Raw genomic sequence first — 17,657 nt, 5'->3', positions numbered from 1 at the left:
CCCGAAGGGGATCTTCTGGCTGTGTAAGATGAGCTGGTTGACCCCACCAGGCTCAAGGGAAGAAGACTCCGGACTGGATCTTCTCTGGTCATTGAAGGGGAGATAGCTCAGGACTGCAGCAGGGCTTCACCGGGACTACAGGACTTCTTCTCCGCTTCTCTTTGGTTCCTTGCATTTCCAGTGTTTCCTACCTGTGTTTTGCCATGTGTATTTTTACTGTTTGTGTGATTTTGGGCTCCGGAGCCCACAACTCCATGAACCCCACTTTTTGTGTGTGTTACAGAGCACCTTCAGTGAAGTGACACAGGGTTGTCTTTTAGACTTCCCACTGACTACATTTTTCTGGGGCTGGCTACTGTCCCCGAGAAACATGTAAAGTTACCATTACCTTTATGTAGTCACTTTAAAACTACAGACCCAGTACACCCCATCTTACATGCAATATGGGGAAATAGACCTGAAATACAGGAATAGAGTTAAGATGCGGTAAATAGACTGACTTCCAGTCTGTAGTTTTAAAGTGACTACATAAAGTTAATGGCAACTTTACATGTTTCTGGGGGACAGTAGCCAGCCCCAGAAAAATGGAGTCAGTGGGAAGTCTAAAAGACAACCCTGTGTCACCGCACTGAAGGTGCTGTGTAACACACACAAAAAGTGGGGCTCATGGAGTGGTGGGCTCCGGAGCCCAAAATCACACAAACAGTAAACATACACATGGCAAAACACAGGTAGGAAACACTGGAAATGCAAGGAACCAAAGAGAAGCGGAGAAGAAGTCCCGGAGTGACTAGGTGAGGGAAATTAGCTATAAATTAGAATTCTCCCTAACACTGGTCTATTTCCATATATCTCAGGCCTAGTTCCCACATTTAAGGTCGATTTCCCACTTTTTGTGTGTATTTACTGCATTTTAGGTCTATTCCCTGTGTATCAAGTCTATTTCCCCATGGTTCAGGTCTAGTTCCCATATTTAAGGTCTATTTAGCAAATGCCATGTCTATTTGGCGAATCTGAGGTCTATTCCCTGTATATCAAGTCTATTTCCTTATATTTCCGGTCTAGTTCCCACATTTATGGTTACTTTCCCACATTTCATGTCTATTTACCATATCTTAGGTCTGTTCCCTGTATATCAGGTCTATTTCCCTATATCCCAGTGCTAGTTCCCATATTTCTTGTCTATTTCCCAAATGTCATGTCTATTTACCATATTCCCACATTTCATGTCTATTTACTGTATCTAAGATTTATTCCCTGTATATCGGGTCTATTTCCATATTTTTCAAGTTTAATTCCCATATTTAAGGTTTATTTCCCACATTTCATGTCTATTTACTGTATCATAGGTATATTCCCTGTATATCAGGTCTAATTTCCCTTTATCTCAGGTCTATTTCCCACATTTCATGTCTATTTACTGCATATTAGGTCTATTCCCTGCATATCTGGTCTATTTCCCAATATTTCTGGTCTAGTTCCCATATTTAAGGTCTATTTCCCACATTTCATGTCTATTTACTCTATTCCCACATTTCATGTCTAATTACCATATATTAGGTCTATTCCCTGTATATCAGGTCTATTTCCCTATATGTCTTGTCTAGTTTTCATATTTAAGGTCCATTTCCCACATTCTGTGTCTATTTACCGTATCTTAGGTCTATTCCCAGTTTTAATTCCCATAGTGCTAATCCCCTTTCCAATAAGACTTTGTGGTCCGTATTTTATGTCTCAATCCTGTAGTGTAAGTCTATTTCCGACAAGGGCTACCTGGTACCTATTTTATGTCTTGTTCATGTAGTGTAAATCCATTTCCCAGTAGGGTTTCCTGGTCCCTATTTATGGTCTATTTCCTATAGTGTAAGTCCATTTACCAGTAGGGTGGCCTGGTCCCTCTTTTAGGTCTATTTCCCTTAGTGAATGTCCATTTTCCAGGATGTCTTCCTGGTCCCTGCTTTAGGTCTGATACCTGTAGTGTAAACCATTTTCCCAGCAGGGCTTCCTGGTCCCTATTTTAGGTGTTGTTCCTTTACTGTAAATCCATTTCCCAGTAGGGCTTTCTTGTCCCTATTTTAGGTCTTCTTCCTGTAGTTTAAGCCAATTTCCAAGTATGATTTCCTGATTCCTTAAGGTCTATTTGCCATAGTGTAATTCTTGTCCCAGTAGTGCTTCCTAGTCCCTATTTTAGGTCCCGTTCTTGTAGTGTAAGTTCATTTCCTAGCAGGACTTCTGCATCCCTATTTTAGGTTTATTCCCATGGTGTAAATCCCTTTCCAGTAAGGCTTCCTGGTTTCTATTTCATGTCTCAATCCTGTAGTGTAAGTCTATTTCCCAGGAGGGCTACCTGGTACCTATTTCGCGTCTTGTTCCTGTAGTGTAGGTCAATTTCCCAGTAGAGGTTCCTGGTCCCTATGTATGGTCTATTTCCTGTAGTGCAAGTCCATTTACCAGTAGGGTGGCCTGCTCCCTCTTTTAGGTCTATTTCCCTTAGTGCATGTCCATTTACCAGGATGGCTTCCTGGTCCCTGTTTTAGGTTTAATTTCCATAGTGTAAATCCCTTTCCAGTAAGGCTTCCTGGTCCCTATTCTATGGGCCTCATTACGAGGTGGGCGGTAAGGGGTTAATGGTTCCGGTAAAGATGCCGGAGCCATTATCCCCTTACCGCCCTATTACGAGGGCCACTCGCGGGACCCACTCTGGGCATCTGGTGTTAGCAGACATCCTTTGCAGGTCCCGCGAGCGGCCCAGCATGCTAACAACAGGCCCGTCATTAACGGGCCCATTGTTAGCATGCTCCCCATTCCCATTGAGCCCTGTGGGGGCTCAAATGGGAATGGGGATGGTCCGTGTTCCCTGAATGGGGAAATACCGGGCCCTCCAAGGTTGGTATGGCCCGGTATATTAGTACATTTCCCAGTAGTGCTTCCTGGTCCCTATTTTACGTCTATTTCCTGTAGTGTAAGTCTATTTCCCACTAGGGCTTCCTGGTCCCTATTTTAGGTCTATTTCCTGTAGTGTAAGTCTATTTCCCAGTAGGGCTTCCTGGTCCCTATTTTAGGTCTATTTCCTGTATTCTAAGTCTCTTTCCCAGTTGGGCTTCCTGGTCCCTATTTTAGGTCTATTTCCTGTATTCTAAGTCTCTTTCCCAGTTGGGCTTCCTGGTCCCTATTTAAGTCTATTTCCTGTATTTCAGATATGATTCCTTCTCGGGATTCTTATTCCATATTTTAGGTTTTTGTCCTTGCAAGGAACAGCTTTGGATTTTGTGAGATATGATTTTTTATGAGTTTATATACTTCTATCTTACAATGAATTGCATTTGAAAATGTAATTATTGATCTTTAATATTTGCATTTTTGAAGTTTTTAACTGAAATATATTATGTTGATGGTGATAATGTTGATGATGAATGTTAATCCTAGCTCCCAGGAGTGATGTCTGCTGCACGAATAAAGTCTATCTAATGAATGATCGAATAAATGAGTGTCTGATGTGTCTGAGTGCAAATAAACAATTAAAGAACGGCCCTCAGTTTTATACTCTTGAAACACCTAACATTGTTCAGCCTAGTTCAGATCCCTAAACCAATAGAAATGATTACTGAAAGCACTCATGCATTATTTTTACTTCCAGACATGGAGAACTGTTTGAAATGTCCCGAGGACCAGTGGCCGAATGCAAGGAAAGATGCCTGCATGGAGAAGCCCATAACATACCTCTCATACAGTGACGGCCTTGGTGGGATTTTGGCATCCCTGGCTATTCTCTTCACTATAACGACGGCTGGAGTGCTGGGAATATTTCTCCAACATCGAGATACACCAATAGTGAAGGCCAATAACCGGGATCTGAGCGAAGCACTCCTCGTCTCCCTAATGTTGGCCTTTCTCTGCTCCCTTTTATTCATTGGGCGCCCGGCAACATGGACATGTCTCATCCAGCAAGCTGCATTTGGGATTGTTTTTACTGTTGCTGTGTCTTGTGTGTTGGCAAAAACCATCACTGTTGTCATTGCCTTCAATGCCACCAGGCCTGGGAGCAGTTTGAACCGATGGCTGGGGTCCCGGGTGTCTGGCTCTATGGTCCTCTTGTGCACACTGGGAGAAGTAGTCATTTGCCTCTCTTGGCTGCTCACCTCTCCTCCTCATCCTCACACTGACATGCAGTCTGAGACTGGGAAGATGATCCTGCAGTGTGACGAGGGCTCCGTCACTGCCTTCTACAGTGTGATTGGTTACATGGGACTGTTAGCCTTTGCCAGCTTCATGGTGGCTTTCCTAGCAAGGAACCTGCCCGATAGATTCAACGAGGCCCAGCTGATCACATTCAGCATGCTGGTCTTCTGCAGTGTCTGGGTCTCCTTCATCCCAGCCTACCTCAGCACTAAGGGCAGGTACATGGTGGCTGTGGAGGTCTTCGCCATCTTGGCTTCCAGCGCTGGACTGCTGGGCTGTATATTCATCCCCAAATGTTACATCATTCTGTTCAAGCCAGATCTGAACATTAGCAACCATTTAACCATGCGGAATAAATGACAGGCGAAGGCATTGCTAGCCATCTCAAGCTGGATATTGTGACTAGCAACCATGATGAATATATGATAGATGTGTGAAGGGCATTGCTAGCCATTTTAGTCTGGATATAAAGAATGGCATCCATGATAAATATGCGGTAGTCAGGTTTAGGGCATTGCTAGCCATCTCAAGCTGGATATAAAGAATATCAATCATGATAAATACACGGTAGTCAGGTGTAGGGCATTGCTAGCCATCTCAAGCTGGATATGAAGAATTGCAACCATGCTAAATACGCGGTTGTCAGGTGAAGGACATTGCTAGCCATCTCAAGCTGGATATAAACAATTGCAACCCTGATAAATACGCGACCATGATAAATACGTGGTAGTCAGGTTTAGGGCATTGCTAGCCATCTATAGCTAGATATATAGAACTACAACCATGCTAAATACGCGGTAGTCAGGTGAAGGACATTGCTAGCCATCTCAAGCTGGATATAAACAATTGCAACCATGATAAATACGTAACCATGATAAATGCACGGTAGTCAGGTTTAGGGCATTGCTAGCCATCTATAGCTCGATATAAAGAATTGCAACCATGCTAAATACGCGGTAGTCAGGTGTAGGGCATTGCTAGCCATCTCAAGCTGGATATAAAGAATTGCAACCATGCTAAATACGGGGTAGTCAGGTGAAGGACATTGCTAGCCATCTCAAGCTGGATATAAACAATTGCAACCATGATAAATACGCAACCATGATAAATACGTGGTAGTCAGGTTTAGGGCATTGCTAGCCATCTATAGCTAGATATATAGAACTACAACCATGCTAAATACGCGGTAGTCAGGTGTAGGGCATTGCTAGCCATCTCAAGCTGGATATAAAGAATAGCAATCATGATAAAAACGTGGTAGTCAGGTGAAGGGCATTGCTAACCATCTCAAGCTGGATATAAACAATTGCAACCATGATAAATACGCAACCATGATAAATACACGGTAGTCAGGTTTAGGGCATTGCTAGCCATCTATAGCTAGATATATAGAACTACAACCATGCTAAATACGCGGTAGTCAGGTGTAGGGCATTGCTAGCCATCTCAAGCTGGATATAAAGAATAGCAATCATGATAAAAACGTGGTAGTCAGGTGAAGGGCATTGCTAACCATCTCAAGCTGGATATAAACAATTGCAACCATGATAAATACGCAACCATGATAAATACACGGTAGTCAGGTTTAGGGCATTGCTAGCCATCTATAGCTCGACATAAAGAATTGCAACCATGCTAAATACACAGTAGTCAGGTGAAGGACATTTCTAGCCATCTCAAGCTGGATATAAAGAATTGCAACCATGCTAAATACGCGGTAGTCAGGTGAAGGACATTGCTAGCCATCTCAAGCTGGATATAAACAATTGCAACCATGATAAATACGCGACCATGATAAATACGTGGTAGTCCGGTTTAGGGCATTGCTAGCCATCTATAGCTAGATATATAGAACTGCAACCATGCTAAATATTCAGTAGTCAGGTTTAGGGCATTGCTAACCATCTCAAGCTGGATATAAAGAATTGCAACCATGCTAAATACGCGTTGTCAGGTGAAGGACATTGCTAGCCATCTCAAGCTGGATATAAACAATTGCAACCATGATAAATACGCGACCATGATAAATACACGGTAGTCAGGTTTAGGGCATTGCTAGCCATCTCAAGCTGGATATAAAGAATAGCAATCATGATAAATATGTTGTAGTCAGGTTTAGGGCATTGCTAGCCATCTCAAGCTGGATACAAAGACTAGCAACCATGATGAATACGCGGTCGTCAGGTGAAGGGCATTGCTAGCCATCTCAAGCTGGATATCCAGACTGGCAACCATGATAAATACATGATAGTCAGGTGAAGGGCATTGCTAGCCATCTGAAGCTGGATACAAAGGCTAGCAATATGATAAATACATGATAGCCAGGTGAAGGGCATTGCCAGCCATCTCAAGCTGGATAAAAAGACTATCAACCATGATAAATAGGTGTTATTCTGGTATAGGGCATTGCTGCTAAAGCTGGTTATCCAGACTAGCAACCATGATAAATACGTGGTAGTCCGGTTTAGGGCATTGCTAGCCATCTATAGCTAGATATATAGAACTGCAACCATGCTAAATATTCAGTAGTCAGGTTTAGGGCATTGCTAACCATCTCAAGCTGGATATAAAGAATTGCAACCATGCTAAATACGCGTTGTCAGGTGAAGGACATTGCTAGCCATCTCAAGCTGGATATAAACAATTGCAACCATGATAAATACGCGACCATGATAAATACGTGGTAGTCCGGTTTAGGGCATTGCTAGCCATCTATAGCTAGATATATAGAACTGCAACCATGCTAAATATTCAGTAGTCATGTTTAGGGCATTGCTAACCATCTCAAGCTGGATATAAAGAATTGCAACCATGCTAAATACGCGTTGTCAGGTGAAGGACATTGCTAGCCATCTCAAGCTGGATATAAACAATTGCAACCATGATAAATACGCGACCATGATAAATACACGGTAGTCAGTTTTAGGGCATTGCTAGCCATCTCAAGCTGGATATAAAGAATAGCAATCATGATAAATATGTTGTAGTCAGGTTTAGGGCATTGCTAGCCATCTCAAGCTGGATACAAAGACTAGCAACCATGATGAATACGCAGTCGTCAGGTGAAGGGCATTGCTAGCCATCTCAAGCTGGATATCCAGACTGGCAACCATGATAAATACATGATAGCCAGGTGAAGGGCATTGCCAGCCATCTCAAGCTGGATAAAAAGACTATCAACCATGATAAATAGGTGTTATTCTGGTATAGGGCATTGCTGCTAAAGCTGGTTATCCAGACTAGCAACCATGATAAATACATGATAGTCGGGAGAAGGGCATTGCTATCCATCGCAAGCTGGATATCCAGACTAGCAACCATGATAAATACATGATAGTCGGGTGAAGGGCATTGCTAGCCATCTGAAGCTGGATACAAAGGCTAGCAATATGATAAATACATGATAGCCAGGTGAAGGGCATTGCCAGCCATCTCAAGCTGGATAAAAAGACTATCAACCATGATAAATAGGTGTTATTCTGGTATAGGGCATTGCTGCTAAAGCTGGTTATCCAGACTAGCAACCATGATAAATACATGATAGTCGGGAGAAGGGCATTGCTATCCATCGCAAGCTGGATATCCAGACTAGCAACCATGATAAATACATGATAGTCGGGTGAAGGGCATTGCTAGCCATCTCAAGCTGGATATCCAGACTAGCAACCATGATGAATACATGATAGTCGGGTGAAGGGCATAGATAGGCATACTATGCCACCACAACAACATCAACCCCAAACAAACTACTACACTCAGTATGGCAACCAATTTACCAGACCATCATTCCATACCCCTAGCTGATTTCTGCCGCCCTCCTTACATTTGACCATCTCATATGACCTCCTGTCTCCCAGTGACCACAAGCACAAGCCTGGCCAACTCAAGACACAGACCCTCATGAGTACTAATCCCACATTAGAGGCCACCCCTATTAGCCATTATCAGCTATATCCACAGGCAAACATGATCCCACGCTACACCGAGCTACAGCCACACCACCATTTCAAACCACGACACCCTCAATTATATGGAGAAACACACACCTCAACTCAAGAGCTCCCCATCCTACCCCCAAAAGATTCCTCTCTCCACATCACATAGATGCCAATCGCAATACAATGCCTTCCTCCTGGGAATCTTTATCCATCACATCCATTCAGCCAGACCCTTGCAGTCACACTCCCAGAATCAATAGCACCCACACAGTGACCACCTCCACATCTCCCCACCCCCACCTATGCTTTCAACCACAACTAGCCTGCCAACACCTGTTGTTTCCAACGCCCAGAAGCCCCAATGCTCAAAAGCACTCTCATTAATGCAAGATCGCTCCCAGCTCGCACGTTAGACATCGCTGACCTCATCACGACTAATAAATGGCACTTCCTAGCCATCACTGAAACTTAGCTCCACACTGCAGCTGGACCCTCACTCTCACTGGCGATCTCCGATAACTAGACTATCTTCAGAGCAGATAGACAGGGCGCCAAAGGTGGAGGAGTGGCTTCCATTGCCAAAAAACATCTCTTCATTTAGAGAAATTCCCAACCAATCATTTCATTCAGGAGAAATACTCTCCATTAAATTGTTACTAACCCACTCCAGCACTGTGACCATCCACCTAATCTACAGAGCACCTGGAGCAGACCTAACATTTTAAGAAGACGTGGCTCAACTCCTATCAGCGAACACCAAGCCATCCTCACAAATAATTCTGCTGGGTGATCTAAACTTGGGCATCTGTGATCCTAATGATGACTATGCCTCCACCATCGCCAACACCATTGAAGCACTTGGCTTCACTCACCTCATGACTACCCCTTCATATTAAAGGGGGAACACTCGACTGGCTAACTGACCACAACTGCCAGACCAAGATCGTCTCCAACGCCCCATGCCGATGGTCTGATCACCACATCATCTCTTTCACCATTGCCAAAAACAGGTCCCAAGACACACCACCACCGCAAGTCCCAGCAGCCCCATCGAGTAACTCTCACAACAATACACTCGAACAACTATTACAACTTCTGACTGAAATAACAGACTCCCAGAAATAAACTTGCAACAGCACTTCCGCTATGGTAGAGCTTTATAAGCAAACCTTGCTAGCTGCCATCGATGAGGTAGCACCTCTAAGCGTGCTCAAAGCTAAACCCCAAGCGCCCCTCAATCCCTGGTACACACCCAAACTCAAAACCCTTCGTAAATCCAAGAGAATAGCAGAGTGCACCTGGAAACAATCACCTACTGACCTCAACAAAGATATTTTCACTAGCTCTTCTAAAAATTATAAAAAAGCTATTCTCCTAACCAAAAGCTCCACCTACAATGATAGAATCACCAAAGCCAACTTAGACCAAAGAATTATTTACAACACTACGCGAGCTTGATTCGCCAGTATCTCCACAAGAAGTATGCCATACAGGCACAGCCTGATGCATAGACATACAAAAAGATCTTCTCTGCAAAATTGCCACACTCCAGTCCAAAACTGAAATAAAAAAGTTAAACCTCATGCACAACCAACCAGCTCAGATCCATATACAAAAACCAAACTCAACCGAATATCATCACAAGCCTAAACGCTCTAAATGTCAAGACGACATATGCCCAGAATCTCTTATCAAAGAATGCACATCCAAACTAACACCTTTCATCATATCACTAATAAACACCTCCTTTGACATCAACACTGTCCCCTCTAACCTCAAAGACACATGGGTCCTTCCACCACTAAAGAAACCTATACTTGACCCCAACATCCCTACTATTTACCGTCCCACAGCAACTGCCCCTTTTCTCCTCAAACTGCTGTATCTAGCAGCATACCTGTAAATCCAAAAACATCTAGAATCCAATGACCTCCTATGTCTCCGTCAATCAGGCTTCCGGCCCGGACATGGTACCAAAACAGCCTTGCTTGACTTAAAAATTCAAATGGATGAATTCAAAGATAACGGCAAGCTAGCACTCCTCCCCCTACTCGACTTATCAGCGGCCTTCGAATTAGTTTATGACAACATACTCTGCAATCACCTCGCCTCAGCTTCCCTCTTCTCCTCCGATGCCATACACTGGACTCAATCCTTCCTCACCAACAGAACCATGAGAGTGTTTTCCCCCTCGGCATCAGCAACCCCAGCCCCAGTCTCATGCAGTGTGCAGCAAGAATCATGCATCTCGCCCACGCAATACGATATGTTCACTAAACCACTAGTTGACCTCCTCAACGTTTTGGAAGTCACTTACACCAACTATGTGGATGACACACAAATCCTCATACCCCCGACAGGCTCCTACAACCATGACTCAAAATCTCTAAAACAAATTTACCAAACAATCCAGGTGTGGATGGTCCAACATGGCCTCTGCCAAAATGACGAAAAGACAGAGCTCCTCCTCCTCAGATCTCAACATCAATTAAAAATCTTGACGATTCCTACAACTCCTTCACGAGAGACGGCATGAACGTCAAAGTTTCAAAGAAAGTAAAAAACATTAGGCATCTATTTTGCGAGGCACTCCACTCTTGCTCTAACGAGACAAGTCAATGCCACAGCCACTGCAGCGGCCTACATTTCCAAGCTCATCAACGCTTGCAGATCCTTCCTGTTCCCAGTCAGCTGCACCACCCTAGCTAGAGCTTTCATCCTATCTAGATTGGATTATTGCAATGCCCTCTACATCGGGACTAAGAAACGCAACATAACACTAATACAGTGAATATCCCCAAAAAGAATCATATCAGTGAGACAAGACGCTCTGCCCACTGACTGCCAGTACACGATTGCATCCTCTTCAAAACCCTCTCCCCGACACATAAATGCATCTCACAATCTGCCCCCAAATACCTCTCAAATAAATCTGCACTGAACAAACCCAACACACCTATGCGCAGCGCATACTCATACCTAATTACTGTTCCCAAATACAAACTTGAGAAAGCTTCCCAGTGCTAGCTGCTAAACACCGGAATGTTCTTCCAACAGCTGTAAGATCTGAATCCTCCTTCTGGAACTTCCGTAAAAAGCTGAAAACCTGACTAATCACTTTAGAGCAAGAAATCTAATCTAGCCACTGTCCGCACACAGCCCCCCCTACCTACACTCACCCACTGCACCACATAACGAAATGTACCAAGGAAACTAAACATTATGCCCGTATAAGTTGACCTTGTTACCCCAGCCCACGCTCTGCATAGCCTGCAAAAGCTGAACTTGCATGCTACCCCATCCCTCATTCACTCTGCGCATAGCTTTGCACATCCATGTTTAGCACACATGTTCCTGCAACCAACTGCTCTGATAACATGTATGCAAAACAATATTATCATGTATGCACTACCTATACATGTATGATATGATATATGATATGATATGATATGATATGGTATTTGTAACGCGCCTATACACAGGTGTTTCAAGGCGCGACGAGGCAGGGAGGGGAGGGACAAGGGGAGACAGACAACGATCCTACTAGGCCAGGTGTCATTCAGATCGCGCAAGTGCAGGGGTGGGGGAGGGGGAAAAGTGCAAGGGGAAGGGGAGGGGGGGAAGTGCAGTACAAGGTAAGTGGCGTAAAGTAATAAATAAATAAATAGGGCCAGCTGGTGGCAAGTGCGAGGTAAGTGCAGAGCAAGTGCTGGGGAAGGGGGGGCTGTAGGGATACAGAGACAGTCCCGCAGTGCAAAGGGGTTCCAGGGCATCAGTGCAAGTGTAGAGTGGCTGGGCCCAGGACCAAGGCCGTTTAGAGTGGTCCAGTTGCAGGATCAGTGCAGTTTCAGTGAACAATTAATTAGCTGTTCAGCAGGGGAGAGGGAGAGAGAAAGCAGAAGCAAAGAGGAAGGTTTTGAGGTGCTTCCGGAACCGGAGATGGTTCTCCTCAAGTTTCAGGGAGGCAGGAAGGCTGTTCCAGAGGGAGGCCCCTGCCGCGGAGAGAGATCTACCCCCAGCTCGATGCTTCGAGAAGCGGCTAACCCTGAGGGAATTGGAGGCGGATGAGCGAAGGGCTCGGGAAGGAAGATATTTGGGAAGAGAGAGTTGAAGGTATTTAGGACCCAGGCCCCAGAAGGCCTTGTGGACAATGCAGAGGGTTTTGAACTTTATCCTCGCAGCCACTGGGAGCCAGTGTAGAGATTTCAGTCCTGGAGAGATACGGTCCCTGGGCTTGAGGCCAAGGACAAGTCTCACAGTTCTGTTCTGGATGAGTTGCAGAGGGCGGAGAGTGGAGGCAGGCAGGTTAAGATAGAGGCTGTTACAGTAGTCCAGCTTCGAGAGAACCAGGGCTCGGGAGACAGTGAGCTTCTGGGGGAAGGAGAGGAAGGGAAGAATACCTCTGAGGAGGTGCAGCTGGTAGTGTGACCTCTTGGCGACGTCAGAAATATGAGGAGAGAAGGAGAGTGTGGAGTCGAAGATGACCCCAAGGTTTTTTGCCTTGCCGGTAGGAGCAGGGAGGGGGCCAAGGGAGGCAGGCCAGAGAGCTGCAGGGAAGGAGGGAGTGGGAGTACCGATGAGTAGAATCTCAGTCTTACTGGCATTAAGGCAGAGGTAATTGGCGGCACACCATTCTTGGATAGCAGACAGACAGTCAGAGATGAGGGAAGGAGAGGGGGAGGCTGAGGGTAGCCTGAAAATGAGCTGGGTATCGTCCGCATAGCACTGGAAATTAGGGCAGAGAGCGGCGATGTGGTGGGCAAGGAGTGCCAGATACTGGTTGAACAGCCAGGGAGAGAGATTAGATCCCTGGGGGACACCACAGGTGGAGAAAAAGATGTCGGAGAGGAAGGACCCCAGTTGGACCTGGGAGGGTCGATTTGTAAGGAAAGAGGTCAGCCACGCCAGAGCCTGACCAGTGATACCCAGGTTTTCCCGGAGACGGTTGAGCAGGATGGCATGGTTGACAGTGTCAAAGGCAGAGGAGAGATTGAGCAGAATGAGAACACACGGAGTGTTGGAATCGAGGTTCAAGAGCAGGTCTTCACGGATGTTCAGGAGAGCAGTTTCCGTGCTTCTGGCAGCTCTGAAGCCAGATTGATGGTCATGAAGACTACCAACAGATTCAGAATGGAGGTAGAGCTGGGAGATGGCCAGTTTCTCCAGGAGCTTGCCCAGGAAGGGAGTGATGGAGATAGGGCGATAGTTAGCCGGGCAGGAGGGGTCGGAGGAGGGTTTCTTGAGAAGAGGGTGCACAAGGGAGTGCTTGATGGATATGTATTCCACCTTTACCCATGCAGCCTCCCTCTACTGACAACATGTATGTCACAGAAAGGCAATATCATGTATGTGTTCCCTTCCTAAGAACATCAGCGTCCAGTGTGAATGCGGATTACATACTGGCCTGTTATGAGCGATCATAAATATCATCTCAGATCCACATTCCCAGATATGAGAACATCAGCATCCGGTGTAAATCCAGATTATATGCTAGCCTGTTATGAGTGATCAGAAATATCATCTCAGATCCACATTCCCAGATATAAGAACATCAGCGCCCGGTGTAAATCCAGGTTATATGCTGGCCTGTTATGAGTGATCATAAATATCATCTCAGATCCACATTCCCAGATATAAGAACATCAGCACCCGGTGTAAATCCAGATTATATGCTGGCCTGTTATTAGTGATCATAAATATCACCTCAGATCCACATTCCCAGATATAAGAACATCAGCACCCTGTGTAAATGCAGATTATATGCTGGCCTGTTATGAGTGATCATGAATATCATCTCAGATCCACATTCCCAGATATGAGAACATCAGCATCCGGTGTAAATTCAGATTATATGCTGGCCTGTTATGAGCGATCATAAATATCATCTCAGATCCACATTCCCAGATATAAGAACATCAGCACCCAGTGTGAATGCAGATTACATGCTGGCCTGTTATGAGCGATCAGAAATATCATCTCAGATCCAGATTCCCAGATATAAGATTTACAGCATCCGGTGTAAATGCAGATTATATGCTGGCCTGTTATGAGTGATCATAAATATCATCTCAGATCCACATTCCCAGATATGAGAACATCAGCATCCGGTGTAAATGCAGATTATATGCTGGCCTGTTATGAGTGATCATAAATATCATCTCAGATCCACATTCCCAGATATGAGAACATCAGCATCCGGTGAAAATGCAGATTATATGCTGGCCTGTTATGAGTGATCATAAATATCATCTCAGATCCACATTCCCAGATATGAGAACATCAGCATCCGGTGTAAATGCAGATTATATGCTGGCCTGTTATGAGTGATCATAAATATCATCTCAGATCCACATTCCCAGATATAAGAACATCAGCATCCGGTGTAAATGCAGATTATATGCTGGCCTGTTATGAGTGATCATAAATATCATCTCAGATCCACATTCCCAGATATAAGAGCATCAGAGCCCGGTGTAAATCCAGATTATATGCTGGCCTGTTATGAGTGATCAGAAATATCATCTCAGATCCACATTCCCAGATTTAAGAGCATCAGAGCCCGGTGTAAATCCAGATTATATGCTGGCCTGTTATGAGTGATCAGAAATATCATCTCAGATCCACATTCCCAGATATGAGAACATCAGCATCCGGTGTAAATGCAGATTATTTGCTTGCCTGTTATCAGCGATCATAAATATCATCTCAGATCCACATTCCCAGATATAAGAACATCAGCGCCCGGTGTAAATCCAGATTATATGCTGGCCTGTTATGAGTGATCATAAATATCATCTCAGATCCACATTCCCAGATATAAGAACATCAGCGCCCGGTGTAAATGCAGATTACATGCTGGCCTGTTACGAGCGATCAGAAATATCATCTCAGATCCACATTCCCAGATATGAGAACATCAGCGCCCGGTGTAAATCCAGATTATATGCTGGGCTGTTATGAGCGATCATAAATATCATCTCAGATCCACATTCCCAGATATAAGAACATCAGCGCCCGGTGTAAATGCAGATTATATGCTGGCCTGTTATGAGCGATCATAAATATCATCTCAGATCCACATTCCCAGATATAAGAACATCAGCGCCCGGTGTAAATGCAGATTATATGATGGCCTGTTATGAGCGATCATAAATATCATCTCAGATCCACATTCCCAGATATAAGAACATCAGCACCCGGTGTAAATGCAGATTATATGCTGGCCTGTTATGAGCGATCATAAATATCATCTCAGATCCACATTCCCAGATATGAGAACATCAGCGCCCAGTGTAAATCCAGATTATATGCTGGCCTGTTATGAGCGATCAGAAATATCATCTCAGATCCATATTCCCAGAAATAAGAACATCAGCGCCCGGTGTAAATGCAGATTATATGCTGGCCTGTTATGAGCGATCAGAAATATCATCTCAGATCCACAACCCAGATATGAGAACATCAGCGCCCGGTGTAAATCCAGATTATATGCTGGCCTGTTATGAGCGATCATAAATATCATCTCAGATCCACATTCACAGATATAAGAACATCAGCGCCCGGTGTAAATCCAGATTATATGCTGGCCTGTTATGAGCGATCAGAAATATCATCTCAGATCCAGATTCCCAGATATAAGATTTACAGCATCCGGTGTAAATGCAGATTATATGCTGGCCTGTTATGAGTGATCATAAATATCATCTCAGATCCACATTCCAAGATATGAGAACATCAGCATCCGGTGTAAATGCAGATTATATGATGGCCTGTTATGAGTGGTCATAAATATCATCTCAGATCCACATTCCCAGATATGAGAACATCAGCATCCGGTGAAAATGCAGATTATATGCTGGCCTGTTATGAGTGATCATAAATATCATCTCAGATCCACATTCCCAGATATGAGAACATCAGCATCCGGTGTAAATGCAGATTATATGCTGGCCTGTTATGAGTGATCATAAATATCATCTCAGATCCACATTCCCAGATATAAGAACATCAGCATCCGGTGTAAATGCAGATTATATGCTGGCCTGTTATGAGTGATCATAAATATCATCTCAGATCCACATTCCCAGATATAAGAGCATCAGAGCCCGGTGTAAATCCAGATTATATGCTGGCCTGTTATGAGTGATCAGAAATATCATCTCAGATCCACATTCCCAGATTTAAGAGCATCAGAGCCCGGTGTAAATCCAGATTATATGCTGGCCTGTTATGAGTGATCAGAAATATCATCTCAGATCAGCATTCCCAGATATGAGAACATCAGCATCCGGTGTAAATGCAGATTATTTGCTGGCCTGTTATCAGCGATCATAAATATCATCTCAGATCCACATTCCCAGATATAAGAACATCAGCACCCGGTGTAAATCCAGATTATATGCTGGCCTGTTATGAGCAATCAGAAATATCATCTCAGATCCACATTCCCAGATATGAGAACATCAGCGCCAGGTGTAAATCCAGATTATATGCTGGGCTGTTATGAGCGATCATAAATATCATCTCAGATCCACATTCCCAGATATAAGAACATCAGCGCCCGGTGTAAATGCAGATTATATGCTGGCCTGTTATGAGCGATCATAAATATCATCTCAGATCCACATTCCCAGATATAAGAACATCAGCGCCCGGTGTAAATGCAGATTATATGCTGGCCTGTTATGAGCGATCATAAATATCATCTCAGATCCACATTCCCAGATATAAGAACATCAGCACCCGTTGTAAATGCAGATTATATGCTGGCCTGTTATGAGCGATCATAAATATCATCTCAGATCCACATTCCCAGATATGAGAACATCAGCGCCCAGTGTAAATCCAGATTATATGCTGGCCTGTTATGAGCGATCAGAAATATCATCTCAGATCCACATTCCCAGAAATAAGAACATCAGCGCCCGGTGTAAATGCAGATTATATGCTGGCCTGTTATGAGCGATCAGAAATATCATCTCAGATCCACAACCCAGATATGAGAACATCAGCGCCCGGTGTAAATCCAGATTATATGCTGGCCTGTTATGAGCGATCCTAAATATCATCTCAGATCCACATTCCCAGATATAAGAACATCAGCGCCCGGTGTAAATCCAGATTATATGCTGGCCTGTTATGAGCGATCATAAATATCATCTCAGATCCACATTCCCAGATATAAGAACATCAGCACCCAGTGTAAATCCAGATTATATGCTGGCCTGTTATGAGTGATCATAAATATCATCTCAGATCCACATTCCCAGATATGAGAACATCAGCACCCGGTGTAAATCCATATTATATGCTGGCCTGTTATGAGTGATCATAAATATCATCTCAGATCCACATTCCCAGATATAAGAACATCAGCGCCCGGTGTAAATGCAGATTATATGCTGGCCTGTTATGAGTGATCATAAATATCATCTCAGATCCACATTCCCAGATATGAGAACATCAGCGCCCGGTGTAAATCCAGATTATATACTGGCCTGTTATGAGTGATCATAAATATCATCTCAGATCCACATTGCC

This window comes from Ambystoma mexicanum, chromosome 8 (genome assembly GCF_040938575.1).
Source record: "Ambystoma mexicanum isolate Mex_15411 chromosome 8, UKY_AmexF1_1, whole genome shotgun sequence".
NCBI classification, from domain to species: domain Eukaryota; kingdom Metazoa; phylum Chordata; class Amphibia; order Caudata; family Ambystomatidae; genus Ambystoma; species Ambystoma mexicanum.
The sequence above is the reverse complement of the archived record's forward strand: the minus strand, read 5'-3'. Positions refer to the sequence as shown.